Below are 26,035 nucleotides of genomic sequence, written 5' to 3'. Positions count from 1 at the left end.
CGAAAGCTTACACTCTAATGGAAGCAGAGCTTAGTCACTTTTCAAACAGGACTCTCCTCAGTCTTTGCCACGTATATACGGACCCCACATCCAAGAAAATCTCCCACGGATGAATCCATTCTTGGCCATAAATCTTACTGGTTTCTCCACAATTGGCTGTGTCCTGGAAACGTCCAAGCATTTTCCTCTTAAGATTTAGTTGGCAGAATTTCATTACATTAGCCTCATTTCAACTACCAAAGAGCATCGTGTGCTTTTCCTCTGGGTCCCAAAACATTAGTCAAAAGGAAATGAACATGAGGAAGAGAGGGGAAAACCCACAAAAGCAATATCATTAGGACCGTCTGCTCCGGAACCAGGCTGCCCACACGGTCGTTTCTTCTTTGTGCATACTCGCTCAAAGCCCTTTAATTCTACCCCAAGTCCCAAGGTTTGCTTTCTTGGGAGAAAAAGAAGAAGAAATATGAGAAAATACACTTTACAAAAGTCTAAGGTTTTCAGCTAAAGTTTGATAACTTCATGTCAGCAAGATCCAGGAGTAAGTTTCTGGTGTGAAATAACAACTTTTAATGAAAAGAACAATGGAAGCCTCTAAACAGAACATGAGCATTGATTACTGTGCTGCAATCAATTTGAGAGGGTCCCTTTAACAACAGGGAACTGACAGGATGCGTTGTATGGAAGGCTGTTAGTGAGCACTGGCATACAAATATGTATGACTACATATGGTGGTGCTCAAGACTTCCTATGAAAATGGGCATATCCTAGCGGGGCGGTGGTGGCGCACGCCTTTAATCCCAGCACTTGGGAGGCAGAGGTAGGTGGATCTCTGTGAGTTCGAGACCAGCCTGGTCTACAAGAGCTAGTTCCAGGACAGGCTCCAAAACCACAGAGAAACCCTGTCTCGAAAAACCAAAAAAAGAAAAAAAAAAGAAAATGGGCAATCCACGCTTGCAAACTGTTCATCTTCATTACATTTATCTAAACCACTTCATTTCAGACCAGTTAGCTAGGCTGAATCCACAAGAAAGGTTTGTGCAAAGGAAACAAACGTGTCAGATAGCTTATTTTACCCCAGCCTGAGGCACTGCCTTCTGATATAGCCCATGGGTCAGAAGCAGCAATGGTGACATGTGAGGCCAGGCTCCAAGCATGACAAAGACATATATATCTCACTATGTGAGGCCAGGCTGGCACCCTCACGGGTGTAAACACTGTGTCAGGTGGAATATACCTTTGTGTGACCTTTGAAAACGTGCAATCAGATCTGGAAACTTCCAACCATGAGATGACCTAGTGCTACAGGACAAAAAGGAGAAAGACTACATTTATTTCTGGGAGAGACGTGGGAGTTTTCAGCCAGTGAGGATCACTTACATAGTTCTTGATTTTTGAAAGAAAGAAGAAAGAAAGAAAGAAAGAAAGAAAGAAAGAAAGAAAGAAAGAAAGAAAGAAAGAGAAGGAAAGAAAGAAGAAAGAAAGAAAGAAAGAAAGAAAGAAAGAAAGAAAGAAAGAAAGAAAGAAAGAAAGAAAGAAAGGGCGGGCATTCCTCTTCCCACTGTGCCTTGACGGCACTACACCCCCTGTGATTTTTCTCAAGTCACCAAACTTTGCAGGGCAGAACTACTCATGAAATAGCTCCAAATCCATGTTTACAACCATTTCTGTGCAGTACTCCACTGCCGAGGTTTCGGTGTGGAGGCTTAAATAAGCTTCCACGGCACGTCACTGCAAATGCACTAAGATAAGAAAAAGAAAAACAGAATGAGTCAGAAAGGAAGATGTTAGTTATCATTGTTTGAAAACGGCATGGTAGCAACTAGTAGGACTGAGAGGATTCTAGAATGCAGAAGCATTTTTAACACTCAAAAACCAGTAGTATTTTCTGTAAAACAAAGCTGACCCATAATAAATATGGCAGAACAATAGGTTCTTGGCTACAATAAAATGATATTCTGAAAATAAATTCTTCTTAGACTTTAGATTTACAAAATTTGACCAAATAAGAAAATAAAATTTAATGAAAGAACCAAGAATTCTATGGCAAGGGTTTTTTTTTGGGGGGGGTGGGGAGGAAAATACATGTAATGACTGATGCTTTGTAATGGTCATTGCTACACTGAAAAATTAAAAACCCAAGTCTCCATTAGTACAGAATTAATGAAATAAACTATGGAACATTATTACTAAGAAATTCTATTATGTAGCAGGTAAAACGATTGAGTGTAAACATGGAAATATGTATAAGATATATTGCCAAGGAAAACAAGCAATCTACAAGACAACAAATTCAGAGTCATCTCATTTATTCAATAGCATCCATATCACAAAACTCATTTTTCATTATACGTCTTTGGGTGTATGTGCGTTCTAGTGAATATGAGCATGTGGAAAGATACACACTAAATAGAAAACATTGGGGACCTTCCAAGACAGAAATTATTTGCATGTTTTCTTGAATATATGATAGATATAGACATATTCACATAGATCGTAGGCATGCATTACTTGACTGAAGTAGTACATTCTTGATGGGAAAGGCAGAAGAGGAAACATGGTACAGTTGTGGACTTCAAGTACATGACCTTGAGACTCCCCATATCCTTTCTGAGCTCAGTCAGTGTCCCAACTGAGATGACAACAAGGAATGAATGAAGTACAGCTCCTTAGAGCATGTGTTCCCACCTAGCAGAAGCTTTCCCTGCGATAGAATAGCCCTTGTTATATTCCCATCTCTATGGGGCTCGTCTGCATTTTCCCTGTTTTGCAGAATTTTCTCCTAGTTATTGTCAACCAGAAGATACACCCTGAGCACTGCTACAGGTAAAATACTGTCCTGGGACCTTTGTGGTCCAGATACCATCTACTTTGGCCATTCCAATCCTCAGACACAGAACAGAAACCCCAAGAAAGTATTAGCCCAAAGCCAAGATCAGGGCTCCAGAGCACAGCTGAGAGCAACTGAGCCTCCTCTGAAGTTACTCACAGAGCTTCCTCACTGACCTCACCTGAGCTCCTATGCCTGCTAGAAAATCCCCTCACCTTAGCTCTCCCCCTTGAAAAAGCAGGTGCAGTATTTTCTAGTGCAGATACAGTGCTGTTCATTTGAATTATTTCACCTGTCATTTGCACAGGTCTCATTATAGCCCAGGCTGATACTGACAATGACTTTGAATTTTTCATCCTCTGCCTTCAGAGTGTGGAGATCATGGACAAGTACCCATATACACAGTCTACCGAGTCCTGGGGATTGAACCCAGAGCCTCATGCAAGTACTCTGCCCACTGAGCTACATCTGTAGCTCCCTTGTATGCAGCAATTGCATTTATATTATAAATACAGCATTGGAATCAAGCACAGCTCAGTTGCCTGCCCAAGGCCACCAACCTCATAAAGTCAGTGAGTATGAGTCAACTACTTGCTTATACAAACAAGACTAGAGAAAGAGTTCTGTATTTATAGGAGAATGGGGAATGGAGTGGCCCAAGAGAGGCCTGCAATGTCAAAGGAAAACAAATCCCAGGGAAAGAAAAGAAATTGCAGCTGGTCTTGAAAGGACCCAATAAACCAATGACTTGAATTCTCAGTTATTAAAATGGCCTGGCTACCATAGCAACAAGTGAGCGAGAACTTGCACCCCCTCCCAAAACAGAATATTATGACTCTATTATAGGGCATGCTTGGAGCATCACATAAACAATGACAGGCACTTTTCTGTTTCTCTGAGAAAGGATGTTTCTATTTTCCCTTGTTATAAGTAAGTAGTTTCCATTTATTCCTGCTGGAGAGGGAGAGAGAGGGGTGGAGAAGAGATCAAGGTGGGGCAGGTGGAGCTGAAGTTGGTGGATCTAGGGAACTGGACAGGCCTCTTCTGCTGATCTCGGAATCACACTGACTGATTTCTGTGCTTTTCCCTTTCCTGCTGCTGCAATCACCATTCCACCGAGCCCTGGGAAAGCGTGTGGCGTCTGTGGGTGGTGGTGGGGAGAAGGGCTTGTGCACTGATGGAGTCCCCAGAATTCCATCTTGCAGCACCATCTTCAAGGGCAGCGAGAAAACAAAATGTAGCTTTGTTCTCAACCAATTGTATCCTGGATCTCAGCATTTCAAATGGGAACTGGCACTTGAGTGGAAAATAAAGGGAAGACTTCTATCTGAGTCTGGGATTAGGGACAGAGAAAACCAGACATGGATGCAGAGCAGGGCCACAAACAGGACGAACGGGCCTGGCAAGGGTCAAGCCTACTGGTAGGCAGGGGAACCTGGCTCAACTGGAGATCTGGGGTGGGGCCAACATGTGACCAACATGTGAGATGGGTTCTCCAGGGACAATGACTGTTGATTGGGACCAAAATTATGTAAAAGTGAGGAAACTGACCTTCAGCAGCTGTGCTTACCTCTGCCAACCAGTACTAACTCCCGTGAAGGAAAAAAATCAAAACAAACAAAAAACTAGGAAGTGATCTTGTCAACAGCATACAGAAGCCAACCTGGTAAAACTGCTGGCTAACAGAACCAATATGGATGAAAACTGAGCCAAAAAACATTCCTGACACCATACTTTGAGCACCTGGGTCCAGTCATATGTAGACCGTATGATCTAGGTCTCTAATTATAGCAGCCAGAAAATCCCCTACATGTTGTTAAGCCACTTTTTAATGCATCATATCACTTGCAGATGAATTAGTCATGCCATCCCTTGTCCTTCACTGTATGACCCTCCCTATGTAATACATTCACACTTAGACATACTTACAGAAGCATCAGCAAGTCAATTGGAGGCAACAGAGCACCACACACTGTAAGTGACTCATGACTCCTCAAAGTAGAGCTTGGGTGTCAGAATCTTTTAGAGTCAATTGTTTTAAGGTCATCAGGGTCTCAAAGAATTAATTGAGAGAGTTAGGACCAAGGTTTCTGCCATCAGAGCCACGAGACTAATGTGGACAAAAAACAAGAACAATCCACTTGAAAAAGCAGTTATGCAGCTGGGTGGTGGCGGCACACACCTTTAATCCCAGAACTCGGGAGGCAGAGGCAGGTGGATCTCTGTGAGTTCAAGGCCAGCCTGGTCTAAAGAGCCAGTTCCAAAAATAGCTACAAAGAGGAATTCTACCTCAAATATATGTATTTGTTCTTTGATGTCACCAGGAAAGTTAAGCATTGTCTTCGAAATGTCTAAAACAGCCCAATTTTCTGGAAAGGACAACGGAGGGTGAGTGTGGTATTTACTGGCTAGAACCAGCCAAGCAAGAGACCTACACTTCAGCATGTGATATTTGGGGTAGGTTTCTAGGACTGGGTGGCTTGCAGCCTGAAGAGGGCTTTCACAGACTAGAAGCCTAGAAATGAAAGCAAGCCGAGGTCAGGTTCCTCTTGATGACTCCAAGGCCGCCTTCCATCAATGGCTCAGAGAAAGATGGAAAGGCTATGTCTCTGCTTTCATTGTTGCCAATTGTGTTATAAAACTAGACAGGACTTTCCTGCTAAGGTAAAATGTTTCTTCGCACCTTGTGAAGCACAGAATGAAATCCCACAAAAGCTAGGAGTCTGCTTCCATTTTGTTAACAAGGTAGTGAAAAACACAAATCTGGAATGAGCAAGGGGTTTTGCATCTTAATAACCACTCTCACTAGTCATCCCAAATCCCAATTGCCAACTGGAAAACCCTCGAGGACCAGATATCAGGTAAACTCTCCAAGATTTGAAGACATAGTTCTCTAGAAATAAAGATGCATGGGGAAAATCCTAGGAAGCATTCCAAAAATTCTACACTAGCACACATTTGAATAAAATAAACCTAGCAATTGAGATGTGAAAATTAAGCCATCCTAGATACTGCATTAATTTTAATCGCCTCTCTCTCTAAAGTGAAGACATAAGACAAAATACCCACAATTACCCATTCTATTTTCCTTGTTCCACAGAGTTTTACTGAGATAATAGCAAACCAAGGATAAGCAGAAAGTGGGATACAGAACAACTATCTACCACTGTCAACATGATGATACCCAAAGCAAACTTAATAGAAAGATGAACATTTTTTAAAACTAATGATAAAAAGCTCAGAGTCTGGGGAGATGGTTCTGTGGATAAAGTGATTGGTTAATCACAAGGGGAACAGAGTTTAAATGTCCCTAAGCATGTAAACCATACCTATTCTTCACTGCTACTCTGAGACAGGAGGCAGAGACAAAATCACCCCCAGATCTGGGGTGGGTTAGAGGAAACTAGCCTGACATACACATGTGGTAGTAAACAATAAAAGACTCTGCCTCAAACTATGGTGGGGAGGTCCAAAATCGTGAGCGTATTTCCACCTTATCTGAAGGTCAGAGAGTTTTAGCTTATTCAAAATTGTTGACAACAGGTATGGCTGCAGGTCCTGACCTAGGGTGTGGTTACTTTGCGTTTTTGTGTTAAGGTGTCCCATACAGGTAGATCCACTCCACTCTGATGAAAGGTCAGAAAATTCAAGCAAACCTCTTCTCCTTTTGAATTCAGAGATTTGACCTTGGGAGTGGCAGTCTTAGGATACTTGCTCTGGGGTGGGTTCATTGCCTAAACAACAGAATGCTTTTTCTCATGGATTAATGGCTCAAAGCACTGAAGCAAGTAACTGTCCCTTGTATCATGCTAGAGCCATCTTTTGTCTTCTTCCCCTTCTTGTATTGGGGTATAAAAGTGTGTAAAAAATAAACGAGGGTGAATTCAAAATTTCAGTATTCACTGGAACTCCCTCCCGGCACTATTCTTTATTTCTGTTCTATTATTTTCACTTGTTTCTTCCTACTCCTTACTAACTTTTCTAATCCCCATGCCCCTACCCTGGTATGTGGTATATTTGTCGAAAGTATACACTGATCTTTAGACACAATGGGGAAGGGAGGAGTCAACACTTAATTTGCCTCTGATCCCTACAAGTGCACCATGGTACCATGGGACAACAGGGCATGCACACATACACACACACACAAAACCATAAGACTAATGGCATTTATTTTTACAACACCAACAATAACAAGATCAACATAGAAAGGAGTCATGGCACCAATGAAATTACCTGGGGTGAGTGAGAAGGAAACACGGAACACGCAACAAAACCAACAAAGCCACATAGGAATTTATTTGGGGTGGGGGGTCATGATGAAGGCCATGTGCAGACAGAAAGAGGGGGGGGCTGAAGATGGCGCCTCCAGATTTTAAAGGCTGCCTAGCACATGCGCACAGGGGGATGGCGTGGTTATGTCATACGCAGGTGATGGAACTCATGCATGCATACAAGGGCTCACACAGCTGTGTCATACATAGATGATGTAACCATGCTGTTCGTGGGTCATGCGGGGGCCTTTAAGATTCCCAGGGCCATTAAGCACTTCTGTCTGAGGGCTTGTCCTCACATGCATGGCCCTGGAACCAGGAAGTGTCAGCCACGTTGTGTGGCTGAATCATTACAATCCAGTTCATAATGTGAGAAATGCCAATTACTCCTTTACCTCACTTGGATCTAATATTAATCCCTCTGGTCCTTAGTTGGCCCAACTGAAAATAATACTAGAAGAACCGAGATCACATATGAGTTTATATAGCTACACATACATGGCACCCAGAATGAAGTCTGAGTTTCTGAGTTTCATAAGGTCGAAGCTGTTGTCTCTCTATGGCACCTTACCATGAATGCAAGCATTTAACCACGAGAACACCATTAAACTACCAAGAAAGACACCCATCCCATAACTGCCCAAAGCTACAAGCATAGTCACTATCTAGAAATAACAAGAAAGTCATTTGTAACCTACTTTGCTGGCTGAAGTACATGAAGAGTAAGGACCCACACTCACTACTTTGTGCTGTTTTGATGGCCAAACAACTTCTCTTGCAATAGCCTGCCCTATTATCAACAAGGAAGGTAGGCTCTGTTCTTCTTTACTTGGTTCATGGTATTTCAAGTCTGTGCATTGTGAATAAGGAATTTTTAAGCATCTGTGAAATGTTTGGGAGCTGAGAAAAAAATACTTTAAAATTTAAGAGAAAAGTACAAAATTGGATTTAACTACTATTTAATTAAATGCCTACAAAATCTAACATCATGCCGATTCTTTGACAGGTAGAATTAGTTTCATAAAAAATGCTTCCATTTAGAAACATTTTGGACATACTTTTCTTTGAGTATGTTTCTATACACACACACAACACACACACACTGAAGAATTTTTTAAATGATTGCAGAGAAATTGAAATCACCAATAAATTGTCTTACAGTGAGTCAGAATCATTTTCAAAGAAAAGATAATAAAAATTCTTTTTGAAAAATGCTCAAGATAATGGGATATTTAAGCATATTTTAAAACTTTGTTTTAGACGCGGTCTTGCTATATTACCCACTGGCCTCAGTCAGACATACTGGCTTCTGGGGTGATGGCGGAGGGAGCTGGGAGTACTTCAGTTGGCAAAGTGGCTGCCACATAAGCAGAGGACCTGACTTTCATTCCCAGAATCCATGTAACAAAGCCAGGTGTATATACAGACATGGTGGTGTATGCCTTTACTCCCAGTACGCGGGAGGAAACGGCAGGCAGATCCATGAGTTCAAAGTTAGATTGCTCTACCTTGTTAGCCAGGTGCCAGGTCAGCCAAGGCTACATAGGAAGATCTTATCTCAAAATGAAACAAACAAACAAACAAAAAAAAAAAAAAAACAAACAGGTGTGATAACTCAAATTTGTAATCCCAGTACTGGGGAGGTAGAGACAAGGGGATCCCCAGGATCCAGTCAGCCTAATCTGCAAGCCTCAGGTAAATGAGAGCTGAGAGACCTTGTCTCAAAACCAAAACACCACACTAACAATGTAGATGTCTCCAACACCCAATGTTGTCCTATAGACTTCACAGGTATGCACAGTTTCATATACACACATACACACCACACGCACCACAAAAAGATAAGGGGGCAGAGAGAGAGAGAGAGAGAGAGAGAGAGAGAAAGAGAGAGAGAGAGAGAACCTTGCAATCTTCCTGTTTCAGCCTCCCAGTGCTGAGACTTGCAGGAATATATATCATGCTGACCAGAGAACATGATATTTAATATAAAATGGGATGCTTCTGAAACAGTTTCGCACAGTGCAGAGAGAACATTAAGAAGAGTTACCTAGGAGTTGGGCATGCATTCAGACCACAGACCACATTTGTTAAACTAGAAGATGTGTTGAAAAGATCAAACAGTAATTTTAAAACAGTAGACAGAAGGCCCAAGACATAAAACAGAAAAATTACTGCCGCAAACTTAATCCTTCTCTCAGGAAAGCCTTATATCATCAGCTGCATCATTTCTGGGCCTCCTGGTATTTTATTTGCTTCCCCTGGGTCTCTCGTGTCTGCCCCAGGGGACAATAAATCCCTGAAGTCACTATCCATCACCACCGCCTCATTTTGTCTCACCTTTGGACATGTAGTCCTCAGTTAATATCTGCCTTTCAAGCTAAACATTAAAAGAGGCAACACTCTCATGCGTGTTTTTAAAAAGAATGGTTCTTCCAAGTGTGTTCTTAGCAGCTTAAGAACAGACCAGAACCTTTGAATGGGGAAACACTGCTGGGAAATGCATTTGCACGAACATCCGTTGTTGTTTCTTTGTTCCTTGCTTGGAATATGTTTCTCCCTGGGAAATCTTATTTTCTTGCCCAAATACAGTACTTAACTCTGGTTGATTTCTTAGCTAAAATTACTTACAGGAAGAAAACCTGCCTAAGTGTCTTTGATTATTATGGAATATTTAAACCCTCACCAAGCTATGTCAACCTTGTTATATATACACACACACAAAAGACAAACCACATCTCAAAAGACATTGCATTGAAGTGTGATGATGCTTTACAGTTGATTTTTGATGGGGAAAATGAGAATTATTATTACCTATGTGGGTTCCTACCTAAGAATTAGCCCAACTCTGTGGGTTTCATAACTGTAGTGCTGGTAGTGGTGATTTTTGTAAAGTACGGGAAATCCAACCTCCTGTAAGCAATTTGCTCTGGATTATGCACTCCCCCACAGCTGTGACAGGAAGAAAGTCAATGACACCAGCTATAAATTCCTAAGCTTTTGTTCCCTGTGCTCCAATGAAGAAGAGGTGTGTGTTCACAGACTGAAGTCATAATGCCCAGATGCCCATGGTTACCAGTCTAATATTGGTTTAATATTATTTTTTCTTTTCTATTTTCCTGCTTCTTACCCATAAAACAAGAAGTCAAGAGTAGTCTTAGACTTCAGTTGGAGATCAGTAAGGACCAATTGTTTGAGGCCTAGCTGCGCTCACTCCCTCCTGCCCCTGACCTCCCACCAAGAGCATACCCTCAACCAGAATGTACACGCTCACAAAGGATGGAGAACTTGGCCACTGGGTCACTGAGGGTTTTAAAGAACCCGAGTGAAAAGAGAAGAGGGTTTTGCTTTTCTACTAAATTATTCTTCCTGGGCCTGGGCTTGCTGTGACCTCTGTAACTTCCTAAGCTAGCCAGACTTTAGGGACTTTGTGACTGTGGTACTCCTCTGTGCTTAGCAGTCTGGATCTGTTCACTACCATGAAGAGTTCTCATTCTCTTCTGCTGTTTTTGGATGTCTTCAAAACCCATTCTTATGAAGAAAGCAGCATTGGTTGCTGCTACCTACATCAGTCACTTTTGAGTCAGTGTGGCCAAATGCTGGACAGAACCAACTTAAGGCAAGAAAGGTTGATTTGGATTCCTGGTTTCGGTGGTATACTTGATCACAGTGGAGAAAGATGGTGGTGTTTTTGGTGATGCACCCATGTGGCAGAGCCTTTTGCCTCTTTGGTAACATGAAGCAGAAGGCTACCCCCTAACCAAGTCCAGGACACAGCCTTTAAAGGTCCTCCTCTGGTAACCTACCACCTCACCTCTATGTCCCAAAGGTTCAGCCACCCCCACAAAATGGCACCATTGGTGATTAAACAAGTGTTCATACATATAAGCTTAGAAGGGACGTTACATGATCAAACCATGACAATTTTCAGCTTATTAGTTAAGTTCTAATCTCCAATTATGCAGACACAGATAAATATCAAGCAGTATGAGCAACATGAAAAGCCAGGAGTATGCTATTATACCAAGAGTTGATTGACTTCATCTATAACAGTGTTAGTGCATACTGCATTGGGGTAGTTAGATATAGAATCCTGCAGCATTCTTGGAATGTAGAAAACACCTAAGGAATGGTAAATATGGAGTTACTGTCCTTCCAGTCCCAAACACAGCTACCCTTGGGGGACCCTGCCCACGGCACACACATGCGCATGCCACTAGCTTACCCTAGTGTGCTCCCCCGGCAAACTCCAAACGGCAGGTGTATAAATTACTTTCCCATTGCTGGGATAAAAGGGCCATGACCAAGGCAACTTAGAGAGTAAAGGGTTTCATTTGGGTGTTTGATTCCAGAGGAATAAGAGTCTATCAATGCAGAAAAGTGGCAGGCTTTATAGAGTTGAAGCTGAGAGCTCACATCATGAACCACAAACAGAGAAAGTCAACCAGGAATGGTGTCAGATTTTGAAACTTCCAACCCCACTCTTAGTGACATTCTCCCTTTAGCAAGGACCACACTTCCTAAACATATTCAAACAGTGCCACCAATAGGAACCAAGTATTTAAATATCTAAGGTAGCCTATGGGGGGCATTCTCAATCAAACTATAACAAACGAAATATTTCAAGATGTTACTGTATATTAAGCAGGTCTGAAATTTCCATGAAAGTAAATCCATGAAGTAGATATTGAGTCATTCAGTGCCCACTTGTGTAGCTTGACAGAATGCATACGTGTAAAATGCTGTCTAGGCTGACAGGACTTCAACACGGACTGCTTCCCCTCAAGGACTCTACGCTGCAGTCTGGACACACAGATGACAAAGCACATTCATGAAGGAAATCGACAGAATAGTGAGCTGTCAAGGGGCAGTGCTAGTCACGTTAAACGTTCAAGGAAGTTTTTGCACCAAGCCTGTAAATCTTGACCCAAGAAGCTAAGGAATTTAAAAATCTGCTTTATTTAGGAAGCAACTGGGACTCAGAACGGTTCCGTAAGGAGCCCACTGACCGTCCTGAACCTGCCTGCTTTACTTTAGACCCCATGGCCTCCTAGACGGACACAGCAGATGACAAACTCTGCTCTGTGTGCTAAGAGGTTCTTGCGACACACCTCTCAGGTCTCAGCTTTGCTCTGCTGCCTGGAAAGGAAAATGGAAACAGAAAAAAAAAAAAAACTCAGTAGATTCAGCATTTGGCAAGTCAAATATAAGTGAATGGTATTTAATTGTTCATATTCTTTACTTAATTTTTCACCCCCAACCCCACAAAGGTTTTTTTCTTATACATTATGAAATTCTGTATTCTACTTAAAATCCGAAATCTACTTTTGATAGTTTTTCAGGGCCTATTTTTAAGACATAAATATGACACACACACACATATCCTTATTAAAATTCAAATTATACTATCCCTACCCCCATGAAACACACTTCCAACACACAAATGCACAATCACACAGGTGCACACATGTACACACACTCACACATGCACGACTACACACATTCATTCATACATGCACACATACTCACACACATGCATAAGTATGCATGCATGCGCACACACACACACACACACGTGCACACACAAGTCCTTGTCAGCTGGTTGAGTGATTGGCTCAGTGGATACCTGATTACAAGTGGCATTCATAAAGGTCTTCTTTTCCACTTGACCATTCTCTCTCTCTCTCTCTCTCTCTCTCTCTCTCTCTCTCTCTGAGCGATGCTGAGTGAAAGACAAGGTTCTCACTTGGAACGCTTCCAGGAATGGTTTTATGATTGAAGCTAAAGCACACAGCTATCTTAAATTCCTCAGGGAAGCAGTCTTCCTTCCAGAGAATGAAGGGCCATTTCATCAGGAAAGAGAGAAATTGAGGCACTTTCTCTGGGAGAAAATGAGGCCTTGAGTTTAGAGTGAGGAAGAGAGAGCTAGAGTGCCAGCTGGAGAGCACAGCTCCGACAAGGAAAGTTGTTAGAGTCAGGAGAGCAGCAGCAACACTTTGCTGCGGGAGCTCCTTCCGCTCCTTCAGCCAATAGCCGCTGAGATACCAGCCCACTGAGGAGTGGTCTCTCTCCCTTTAAAAAAGCAGCCACTTCCCTCTGCTCTTCCTTCCCTATGCTGCTTTTGTCAGGGATTATATCCCAGGAATAAGACAAGAAACCAGTATGACAGAAAACGATAGTCCTCTCTTGGATGTTTCCTCTTAGAAGTGAATGGCAGTCTCCCAGTCCCACCTTGGGTCATGTAGGCAGCTATAAGTTGCCAGTTTCCCACAGACAATAGTGGCAGGGAAAACAAAAGTCTACAGGTGGTTAGGCCCCCTATTCTGGCTGTACCTAAATGGAGCTCCATTTTTTTGGAGAAACTTTTTGTGGTGTGTTTGTTCAAATTTCCTTGAACTATTTAAAATGGCTGCCCACAGGCGTAGAGTCCAAAGGGTCAAATCTGGCTACAATCTATTTATGGAAATAAACTTTTATTGAGACACGGTTGCAAACATATTTGTCAGTTTATAAATTGCCTGTGGCTGCTCTCACACTGTGAAGGCTGAGTTGAGTCACTGTGTCAGAGACCACATGTCTCAAAAGGCAGAAAATAGTCACTTCACAAAATAAAATGGTTGCCAACCCTTGAGCTCAACAGTCCATCTCTATCACAATGATCACTTCTTTTTGCCTCAAGTAGTTGATTGGTGGGAGCTGATTTCTATCACTGGCTACTTGGCCATTCAGAATGCAGTATCCAAAACATGTAACATGCTTTGAACTTTAAGGGGTGTTGGGAGTAGTTTCTCTTGGGCCTATCCCTGTTCTTTTGTCTCCTGTCTTTTACCCCAAACCTAGTTAAAAACAATGCAGCATTCCTCTTCCCCAAGGTTCATCATAGACACTATCCCTTCCCTCCCCCACAGTGAGCCTTTAGAAGAAGAAGGAGGAGGAGAAGGAGGAGGAGGAGGAGGAGGAGGAGGAAGAAGAAGAAGAAGAAGAAGAAGAAGAAGAAGAAGAAGAAGAAGAAGAAGAAGAAGAAGAAGAAGAAGAAGAAGAAGAAGAAGAAGAAGAAGAAGGAAGGGGAGGGGGGGAGAAGAAGAGAGTCCCTTTCTCCCCTCCTTCATCATCTGAAGACCCTCATTCCAGAAGAGCCCTGCTCTATAACTGGGAGTAAATAAGGTCACACCGAGATCAAGAAGAGTCTGACCGTCTGAACACACTGGTCTTGCTGGGGGTGACACCTCAGTCTATAACTATGACGTCAAGCCCTTTTGTTCAAACACATTCTTCATCAAGCCTAAGCATAACAGCAGCTCCTCTAGGCCACTGGCCCTCCATTTGTGAAGGTTCTAGCAGCACATATAACTGTAATTAAATAAATTATTTCTATTTTCTATTATTTACCAGAGTGTTAAGAGCCATTCTTAGGGTAGGTGGAGGAAGGAGTCATATCTTCCCATGTCTCCATCACCGAGAATCATGATGGCTGTCTTCAGCTTTTCCTTGTGCTCAGTTAACCACCAACACAGCTGCCGCCCAGCGCCTTGCTCCTGCATTCATTCCCTTTCCTGACCATTTCCTTTATGCAGAAATGATGCCATCTTGCACATGCTTTTAAGAAGAAAGTACATGTTGGCTCTCCCCTTGTCTCTTCTTCCTCCTATTCACTTTGAGGCAGGGAGAAACTATGCCTCGATTATTTTTGGCTTTAGCATCCTCTAATGCTTGGAGAAAAGCAGATATTCAATAAATACACATTATATCTTAAACTAAATCTTCCCTCCAACTGCCTGCACTCAAGCTAATCTCTCTGTGGGAGAAGAGCTGCTTTCTTCGATGGAATTCATGACGCAGAAGAAGACCATTGTCTGGGCCAAATGTTCAGAAGAAAATCTATCAAGAAACAAAACTAATCCTCAAACCCTGAACATTTTCAGTACTGTTGGCTTAAAGCAGTTGTTTTCACAGTGTAGCCTCTGGGCACCACCAACAGGCTCACCCTGACCTTGTTAAAAACAGTCTCAAGTCTCACCCCCAGACTCCACTCTGTGAAATAGAAACCTTCAAGTGGTGCCCCGAATCCTTTTACCAAGACTACATACTGATCAAAGTATTTGAAGCCCTAAGACAAAGCAAGGGCCCAGCCAACTTCTTCATAAGAGTAGATGCTAAAGATTTAGACTCCGTGTCAAGAGCATCAAAGTTCTATAATGTGTACATATCAGAAGGAAACAGAGATTTCTATAAAATGTTTAATGGTATTCAAAACATATTATGTATTTACTATGCTGGCACATGCCTTAAATCCCAGCAGACTGATCTCTGTGTGGTCTACAGAGTAAGTTCCTGGTCAGCTAAAGCTACATAATAAAATAGTGAGACTCTACTTCAAAAAATATATTATACAATTTGTAGTTAGAGTACAATTTTTAATAATATATCTCACTAAAGGGAAGAATGGAGAGCTTCTTCATGACAATATGTTGATCGATTACAGCTCAGAGTCAATGATACCCATGCATATGATACAATGTTGTGGTTTCTCCATGTCTCAAACTTACTGAAGTCTGACCCTCATTGTAACATATTTGGGAGTGTAGCCTTCAAGCAGAAATAAAGTCACAAGAGTGGTGCCTGTGATATGATTAGTGTCCTTATCCTTATAAGGAGATAAAGAGAGTTAAGAGAGGTGACTCATTGAGTAAAGATGACTGCCACCAAGTCTGATGGCAGGAGTTCGATCCCCAGAACCCCATGAGAGAAGGAGAGAACTGACTCCTGCAAGTTGTCCCCTGACCTCTATATGAACACCAACATACAAAAATATTTGCAATCACAAAATAAAACAAATAACGTTTTAGTTTTTAAAAGAAAGTAACACCAAAAAGCTCGCTGCCTCTCTCTTTTCGGGCACATGAGATAAAATGACAGCCACTTGCCCTGTGATAGTAGACTTCTTAGACTCTAAGACTAGCTGACACCACAGTGTTTGATGACCACATAATTGTACTACTTCTTTTCATACATAGGGAGAAATTTAAGTAGGCACAGGCTCTAAGCCCAATCATTTGCCCTTGTTCAAAAGACTCATTGAAGGCATGGTCTAGATAGTTAAGTGTCAAACTCAAGTTCAAAGTCACCATTAATGCCATCAGTCAGCATAGAAGTGACCTGGAATAAGACTAGTGGAACTCCTAGAAAACAAGGCTGAACTGTCTGGGGTAGACATGTTCCTTCAGGACATGACAGTGTGTTCTCCTGAAACACTAATAAGTGCGTGGAAAAAATGCAGAGAAGTAATAGGTTTGATCACAATAGAATCTAGATGAAAATAAGAAGAAAATACTGCTTAGACACCCATTATTCAGGGCAAAGCCTTCAAACTAGAATGGAGCTATCCTCTGGAGGACCCCTCCCAGGATTCCCAAACCAAGGAAATGTTTCTAAGAAAACAGAAAAAAGGGGAAGTACTTGAGCAAAGGAGGAATCAGGGTGGGATGCTCTTTCTCATGCTACTGAATTTCCAATTTTTCTTTAATAAACCCAAACCATCTTAATGAAAAATTTCTAAAATATTTGATGCAAAACAAATGAAGAAAACGTATTAGATTCTAGGATCAGAATGCATGCATTTCCCAAACAAAGCAATCTTTCTGAAGAGCTGTGAGCTCACCTCACCTAATGAGTGACCCTGAGTCATCAACTCAAAGCAGTGCGGATGTTGATTTGATTTCACTCTGTAGGGAAAAAACAGAATAGCAAGTGTTTCAGGAAAACCTCTTTTTAATATGAATTTCAACTCTCAGTGAAAAGGAAATATTTATGAATAAGCTTTATAAAATAATAATTCTTTCAAGTCTTTTTAATGAAAGACACTTTTTGGGAGAATTAGCTAACAGGGAGAAACTTACATCAAGGATTGAAAAGAAAAGTAAATTATTTATTCGCTCTCCGACGGGACCTTTTGAACTTCAGCTGTACATCAAAGACGCCTAAGTGAGTTCATTTCCGGAGCACATTTCCATTTAGAGCAGCTTGTAGGCTTCAAAATGCCCTGGTTCTGCTTGCATATTTCATGGTTGAAAGGGTGTCCAGGTGCAACATCAGCCTGAATTAATCCTGAGCTCTCTTTACCAGGTAGATAAAACCCCTTACCAGGCCGGCTCTTTCTAGGAAGGTGAACACACACATCATATTATATTTGGAAGGCTCCTGAAGATTCAAGCTGTGGAGAGTCATGTAGAACATGGAAAGCTTAATTCTTCTTATTTTATTTCTTCCAGAGAGATGTGTTTGCACAATCTGTGCCAAAACCCATGGCAAGTCTATGACTTGTAAGAAAGGTTAGAGTTTCCCATTGAAGACGATTTAATTGTGTAGAACTAAATGAAAACATGCGCCCATTCCAACAAAAGTTTTAGAAAGCGCAGATCTGTCCCTTGAAATGAGATGTTTCAGCATTAAATGACTTCGTCTAGCTTTCCTGCCTCTGTGCCACAGACATCGCTAGAGGCCAACTGGCACCCCCAGAAGCTCTGTGCATTCCTGGGAGCTGAGGGAGATGGATTACTTTCAGACCCCCTTGTGTATTTCTAAACATTTAATCTAAAACCTAGAATAGATTGTTCTTTGTAGGCTTGACATATTGTCAGGAAAATTACAAATCTTCCAAAAATGCTAATATCAACTCTGATTACAGCAAATTAGAATCAAATCCCAGTCTCTTCCCCTGGGGTCACTTTTGGACCAAAACAAACACCACTCAAGAAATTGAATTCTGATAACTAATTTGCCTTACTATTGAGCAAGAAAAATTGGAAAAGAGAAAGGTACCTGGCCCTGGAATTGTTTCCCCTACTTAACTGGGTTCTGTCACCCTGCCAGGGACAGCAGTAGAGAGGCAGGTACTCTTTAGATGAAGGTTTCAGATGCACTAGACTCCTCCATGTTCTGGAACTCTGCACCCGATAAAGCCATGAGTTCTGAGGTTGACCAATGTCTTCAGTCAAATGGATATGAGTTGGGAAGGTTCCGACTATAGTGAGAAGACTCAGCACGTGGAAGACCTGCCACCCTGTTTCTATTAATGTAAAAAAAAAATACCATGACCAAAAGCAGCTTGAGGAAGAAAGGGTTTATTTCAGCTGATGTATCCTGATCATGGTTCATCAAGAAGGGAAATCTTCAAGAACCCGGAAGCATAGGCCATGGAGGAGTACTGCTTACTGGCTTGCTTAACCTGCTTTTGTACATAACTCAGGACCAACAGCCTGTGGATTCCCTGCCAGCAGTGGGATGAATCCTCTCACATCAGTCATCAGTCTAGAAAATACCCTACAAGCTTGCCTACCGGGGCATATTCTCAGCTGAGCTTCCCTCTTTCCATGTGACTCTAATGTGCATTAAGTTGACAAAAACAAAAACAAAAAGGAAACCAACCAAACAAGCAAACAAAGACCCTAACCATCACACCACCAAGCTGAGAGAGTGCAGTCCCAGAATCCACGCGGTGGAAAAAGAGAACTGATTTCCACAAGTTGTCCTCTGTCCTCCACATATGTGCCATGACACATGTGTGCCACACACGTGCACCCACAATAAGTAAAGAGTACTTTTAAAAAACTTGAGTTCTTAAGAAAAATTAAAACAGCACAACAATTACTGTCGCCTTTGATTGGTGGTGCGTCATGTGGTTTAGGCTTCCTGCGTCTTTTGCTCATGGTTACAGCGATGCCCTGAAGAGATATTAAAGCCCTCATTAACTTTAGTGAGTATATCTGAGTCTCAAGCCAAAGTCTCCTCCTGTATACTTTATAGCCCATTTCCAAGGTGTCCCTGGAGGCCCCAGCTTCCTGCCATTCAAACCCCTGAGCAATGCTTCCTACTGCTCTAGGGTTGATCTTGGTGACTAACCACATAGGGCAGAAGAGACAGCCTATCACTTTTGAGATAAGAAAAGGGCTCTCTCTCTCCCTCTCCCCCCTCCCTTCCTCCCTCCCTCCTTCCTTCCCTCCCTCCCTCTCTCTCCCTCTCTCTTTGTCACTTTCTGTCTCTTTTTGTGTGTGTGTGTGTCTCTCTCTCGCTCTCTCTCTCTTTGTGTCTCTATCTCTGTTTCTGTTTCTCTCTCCCCTCTCCCTCCCTCCCTCTCTCTCTCTTTGTCACTCTCTGTCTCTCTTTGTGTCTCTCTCTATGTCTCTCTCTCCCTCTCCCTCCCTCCTTTCACACACACACACCACACACATTAATACTATACACACATGCATACTATATAAACATTTATGAACTATATACATACACCACCATTCCAGAGTCTCTGATGCCATTTCCATTTGTACACACACACATGCATGCACATGCACATGTGTACACATACACACACATGCATGCACACACACACAGCCATTCTTGAATAGTGTTAAGAAAATCCCCACCCATGGGAAACTGACTGTTTAGTTCATGTCCAGCAAGCCTTGAGAGAACCAGAGCTCCGGAACGAGCCTGAGCTGGAGCCACCAGCTAAGCTTCCACTGAACTCGCAATCTGCCACAGCATGCACTGTATTTGCTAAACTGCTACATTCTGGAGGAATCTTGATCATATAATTGATACATGAGTACATATGGGTTTGTACAAACATGATAAAATGCTAATGGCAGATTTCCTAGAACATCTCCTGTGCAAAGTCTTCTGTAAATATCAAAGGAAAATAAGAGAATAGAACAATAAGATTCCCTCCCCACCACAAGCCTTCAAATAGCTTTAGAGTAGACAGAAGCATTTGTGTAGGTAGATTAAAAACTATTTCCAAAAATACATGTGTGATAGTCTCTTGATGTCTGTATAACCTTCTCCCTACGTCCAAATTATATAGCAAGATGCTTTAGAGTATTAGGTAATAACAGAAAAGCACGAAGGAGAAGAAAGGGCTACGATTAAGCTCCTCAAATTCAAAATAGTGTCCTTTTGCGAGATAATTAGCTGTAAGCCAGACATTTTTGGAAATGAAACAATTTTCTGAATTCTTTTAGTTTCCATTTAACATATCAAGGGCCAGTCCTGGCATATTAAATCATAGGCTTTCTTCCATAATGCAGCAAATATAAGTTTGGCTCTTTGACATCTACTCCTGAGCCAAAAGAACATTCACCAAGAGAGAGATGAAAAAAGTCTCTATCTGCAGTGAGTGCCGTGGTCTTCGACGGAGCCCTTCAGGCCTGAGAGGCCGATCCAACACCTGCTGGAGGAAGGGGCTGCACAGACAGCCATCAGCCGGCCACGTGCCTTGAAAGGTGCCTTATCTTTAGCCCTAGTTCAGCCACTGACAGGATAAAGGGTACTCCTCCTGCCCCAAGACAGGCTATCATAATGGACCATCCTGGCTTCTGCTCTCTTGTGGACCTGGGTGGAATCACTGACATTGCAGAAGACAACTCCTCTCTCTGACCAGCTAAGCTTCCTCTTTCCAAGGGTGGTGATTCCCAGGGGCCTCCTAATAAATATTCTGCACTCTCATTTTTATCCCAGTGCCCACACCCTGTGACAAGGACCATTTGAGTTGAGTGACATGTAAGTGAAGGTTCAGACATTCGTTCTGTAGTACCAAGTCCTGGAGACACGGGAACTTTTATGCACACCACGAGAAGATGGCCTTTCACTGCTTCTACCCGAGGAACCTTGGGAGTCTCCCTGTAGGCTGCTACTGTACTCAGAGAGGGATCCCCATTACAGTGGAGACAGAACAAACAGGAGACCAAGTTTACTCTCCCAGGTGTCCCTCATTTCCAGTGCAGACAGAATGAGGAGCTGGAGCCCACAAACCCACGACCCAGCCTTAGAAACGGGCAAGATCAGGCCTAGTACATAGGAAGACAACACCAAGACAGACTAGGAGCAATTGATGGATAAAGCACTGTGTCTGGGAACTTCAACTGTTTGGATGCCAAGGGAAATCTAAGGCAGCAGTGGGGAGACAAGACCCAGGTGGATATGGAAAAAGATGGGGTTCAGCAGCAAAGCAGCAGAAAGGAGCAGAATGGCCAGTGTGGACTCTGAAGTACAGAAGGGTCACACAGGTACTCCCCTTTCCTCCATGTACTTGGCCCACATATTGAAAAGGAAGAGAAAAGAGAGCTGGAGAGTGCGGAAGACTAAACTCTGCAGCGCTTCGCCGAGTTGTCCAAGCCTCACCATCAGCCTGGCTGACACTGAGATGTGCTGGCGTTACCTGAGTGAGTGCTGCTCCGGTTCTTGGACCCTGTCGATGTCAGTATCTTCTATCTAGGAAGAGCCATGTGGTAGCCTTTTGACTATATTAGGTTGCCGAGGCATCTAACCTCCTTGACATTTCTGTTTGTGTAGTCTTTGTTTTCCAGAGGATGAATTGAGGCTGGCAGTTGATACATATTAAATTATACAAAACCTACAAATGGAGCATTCTCACTGTTGTGTGACTCAGTCAGAACACCTGCCATGAGGCCTCAACCATGTTATATGCCTGAGGGAGGTAAGCATGCACAGACTAGAGGTCTGTGAAGACCTGAAGAAGACAAAGAGGAGGGTGCAGCCCTAAAAGTTGGGGGTAGGCCATGCTGGCCCTTTCTGTACTGAAAACTCACTGAAATCATGTATTAACACAGAATACCATGTACACCACTTTTCTGAGTCCTTATTTTTCCCTTAGATCTTCAGGTCCTGTCTATTATCAAACTTTTTACTTCTTGTGTCCCCAGTCAAATGACATTGTATGGCTACCTCTCTGAAAGGGCCAGGGACACAACTCAGCTGTATAAGATGTGCTTGGCATATATAACACTATGGTTCAATACTCAGTGCTGAGCGATAGAAAGAGAGTCAGGGAAGGGAGGAAAAGAGGAGCAGGAAGAAGAAAGGGAAGAGGAGGAAGAGGGAGAAAGAGTTGGCATAGGTGTGGTGGTGCTTAGAACTACAGTTTAGGAGGCAGGGTCATCTTATCAGTAGATCATTATGATCACATGCACCACAGAAAAGGCGGAGCTGGGCTTCTGGAGAAAGGAAGAGTAGACTTGATGAGTTATAGATGAAGCCATAGTACCTAGCTTCCCACTGCAGCAGTTAAAAACAGAGCTATCCGAAGTGCCTCTTAGTTTGTGAAACACATATAACCAAATATAGTGATTTTCTATGAAGCAAAAAGTTATTCATTAAAGCAGAAATAATTGTGTGTTCAAAAGGAAATGTCTCTGTTTAAATACTCTTGAAGTGAATCACGTGATAAAGAAATAAATATTAAACATTATCCTTCCAGTAAAAGTGAGAGGATGAAAAATAGAATGGTTGACTGGGTAGCTGGTGGTTGAATAAGCAAAGATTAGCAAATGTTTTGCTTTGCTTTTCCTTTGCTGCTTTAAGTGGAGGCTCAGAAGACACCAAATCAGCTGTAGACATGAAGAAGGCCTATCACCTCTGTACAACTCCATTGACTACAAGTTTGCATTCCCTGCACAGATCACAAAAAGGGCCCATCTCAGGAAAATAACTAAGTATGCTGAGTGCTAACCTGGAGAGGAAAAAAAGCCACCTAACAACTCTGGGGGATCAGGAGGCTTCACAGAAAGCGCGTGCTTTAGTCTAAGCTCCAGAGCGGGATGACAGGCAATAATAAACTGGATGTCAAGAGAACTATAGGCAAATATGGAGAGGACCAGAGACCACAGAGATGGCAGGCATGGTTGGCATTCTGGGTAGCTTCAAGGAACAAAGGCACAGCCTGGAAAAATAATGGAAACAGATTGAGGGTTTGGAGGACACATGAGTCCTCTGAGAGTGTAAATGGGAGATAATGTGAATTACTGGGGTTAGATGCGAGGCTGACCATGGTAGCTGGTTTTATTATTGTCTTCATACTTCGAATAGGTAACATTTGCTGCTGCGGGAAGGTTACAGCTAGTACCTACCCACCCACTAGGGCGTGGCCTCATGGACTTTTGACCCAAATGCGGAAGCATATCTGGCCCTTCCTTCCTCTCTCTGCTTACCCCTGGGCCCCATTTTGGCTGTTTGGTTTGCTTTGGATCTGATCTTCGTCCCTTATTCAAGCAGAACATCCTGACTTTTTAAGTCTACCCCCTAATAAACAGTGATCTGTTTTCTTAGTTCTGAGCTAGTGTGGGATTCCTTTTATTAAGCACCCTATCTCTCTGCCTTCAAACATTCATATGCTTAAAATTTCAACATAAATGAACCATTACTGTTTTTCTCCCTTTGCTACTTCAATTTTATCTACCCAGAGGGAGTCAATGCATAACTTGATTCTTTGATATTTTAAATCCTATTTTTCTGGAAAGATCCTATATCTTATGTCAATAATACCCTTGTCCCCTTCCCCGCATTTTTAACACCCATCAATATCTGCACAGGACATGCTTTGTTCCAGCTTGCCTTTTTCATTAAAATTACATCTTGAAGATTGATCTATAATAGAATATTAAAAGTTCTTGTGTTTTCTACGGTTGAGAAGTCATCCATCATACAGACATATCATGGCTCAATTAGCAACCTCCTGCTAGTAGAAATGTCAATATCTTGCTATTAGTAGCCATGTTACAATGACTGCCCATACAGTTCCTTAATACATTTGTAGGATGTTTCTCTACAGTAGAAAAACTTCTGGTCAAGAGAAATAAAATTTCTGGCCTGGGTGTAGATTTAACCCTCTGACTAAGGGAATGCCCCCAGGAAGGTGGCTTCCCCTAAGCCATGCTAAAGAGATGAGAGGGATAATTAACTCTTTAATGAAATACTGTACTTTTCCCTTCCCAGAATTCCAGCCCCAGTGCAGCAGCTCATGGGTCACAGCCACACAAAGATCAAAAGTTTGCTTTTCTAAATTATCCAAAAAGGTTAACTTTTCTGTAATGATTATCTAAATTATTCTATTATTAATAAAAACTCAGGAGTCAGATGTGGGGATAAAACCTGATTGACCAGAGAAGTGGCACAGAAGTGACTAGTGACCTATGTCTCCTTCCTCAATCCCAACAGCCATGTGTCTTTCTAAGTCCCTCCCCATTACTTCCCATCTCTCTCTATATGTCCTGAGTCCTCCAAAGTCTCTGTGGCTATTTGGTCAGCCATTAGCTAGCTCAGTCCTCTGATTCAATATAAACTTTATCGGCACAGTAGAGTATTAGTGAGAAGAAGTCTCCCTCAACATTCCCACCCTTTTGTCTAAATAAAAAAGAAATGTTTAACTCTAACATAGTAAAACTATATACAATAAAAATGATTATCAAGTAAGAATTACATTCACAATGTCCAGTTCACTAGTTCTTGTTAAATTCAGAGAAAATACTCCATTACCTATCTTGGTAAGTCAAAAGTTTTGTATCTGTTTTACTTTCTATCATAACAACAGAATATTGAAAATAACTATGTAATATTCAACCCCATCAGAGACTAGAGAAGGATATTATAATACCTGAGTAAAACTGAGGAAGTACAGAGTAAGCAACTCATAAAACTATAGAAATGACAGAGACATCTAGCTGCCTGAACAGTTGCCCCCAAGGGTCCTCAGCAATGTGAGGGCATCCATCTTTGGCCTACAGTCCTAGAAGATCTGACAGAAATTTTTGTGAAGCAAAATAATTTTGAATAATTGTCCTACCTTGTCTTGGTGAAGTTCACTAATTGTCTTCTTTTGTGTCCTGCTTGTCCAATTTGAACAGCATAAAGTCATCAGTTGAGGGAAGCAAGAACAGTTTCTTGCCCAAATGGCTAGCTTTGCCACATTGAAAGCAACTCCATATGGAGGTTCTTTGATGCCCATCATTCTTTTTTGAAGTAAATCGGTGCTGCCAAGAGCAGATATGTCTCACTGTCATGAAAAGTCTTATGTTAGTAAAACATTTAAAATGCCATATTCTGTAGGTTGCTGAAGTGTTTGAAGACCATCTGTCTACTTAAAGTATATCTCTGTTTGATCTTGAAAACATACCTAACATGACTATAAGTTTAATTGCCATAGATAACTAACTACTAATCTGTCTTTCTTTAATGCCTTAAATAGCATTCAAGGACGAAAACATATATTACATTTTTAAATGAGCTACATAGGTACAATACCTTAAACAAAAAATAGAAACACATATATAGTACAGCAAAAATAACCTCAAATTTCTATCAATATAAAAAATCCATACCAATGTAGAAGATTGAGACTTGTAGTTGTTTTTATAGTTCGAAAGTAGATTCAATAATCTACCCTTTTATCCTCTCATTTCTATATCCTCCTTTTTATTTTCAGAATGAGATACATGAATCTAATTTCCTTTGCTTAGTTGCCTACCTGACCATGACCAACAACAACTTGTAACCCACCCCCCAAATGATGACAAACATCCATTGGATGACCAAAAATTGCTCACACCACCTCTTAGGAATGTGGGGGTCATGTTCTTAACATTACTTCCTGTTTTCTGAGGATGACAATATCTTTATGGGACCCTGAGAAGGAAGGTGAGATAAAGATCAAGTCCTGGAAAAGCTAGCTATTGTCCAGTCTCAGTGTAGTGGAAAAGTACAAAGCTTATCTGAAGTCCTGCTTGGAGTAGTTTATGATGTTGGACCATCTTAGCTAACTACCTTGAGATTATCCTGAGCAGTTTGTAGTCCATAGCTGATCTTTGGGTGATGTTTGTCAGCTTACTGGCATTACCACAATCCAAGTGGAATCATTGTTGTGGGGCCCCATCATTCTTCTGGAAACTTCAAACATTACTGTTAGAAATAGTCACAGTTTACTGCAGAAAACTTCAACAGTTTAAATGTCATATGCAGCAGATGCCAAAGATGTTAAAGGATGACAATTTGTTAAGTGCATATGGAATACACAAGCTGAATTCTTAATTACCTGCTTCAGACTCAAGCCTGGTAGACAGGAAGCTAGATGAAGCCTATTTCTAGAATTAGTTAG

Source organism: Chionomys nivalis, chromosome 8 (genome assembly GCF_950005125.1).
Source record: "Chionomys nivalis chromosome 8, mChiNiv1.1, whole genome shotgun sequence".
In the NCBI taxonomy this organism is placed as follows: Eukaryota; Metazoa; Chordata; class Mammalia; order Rodentia; family Cricetidae; genus Chionomys; species Chionomys nivalis.
Note: the sequence above shows the minus strand (reverse complement) of the source record.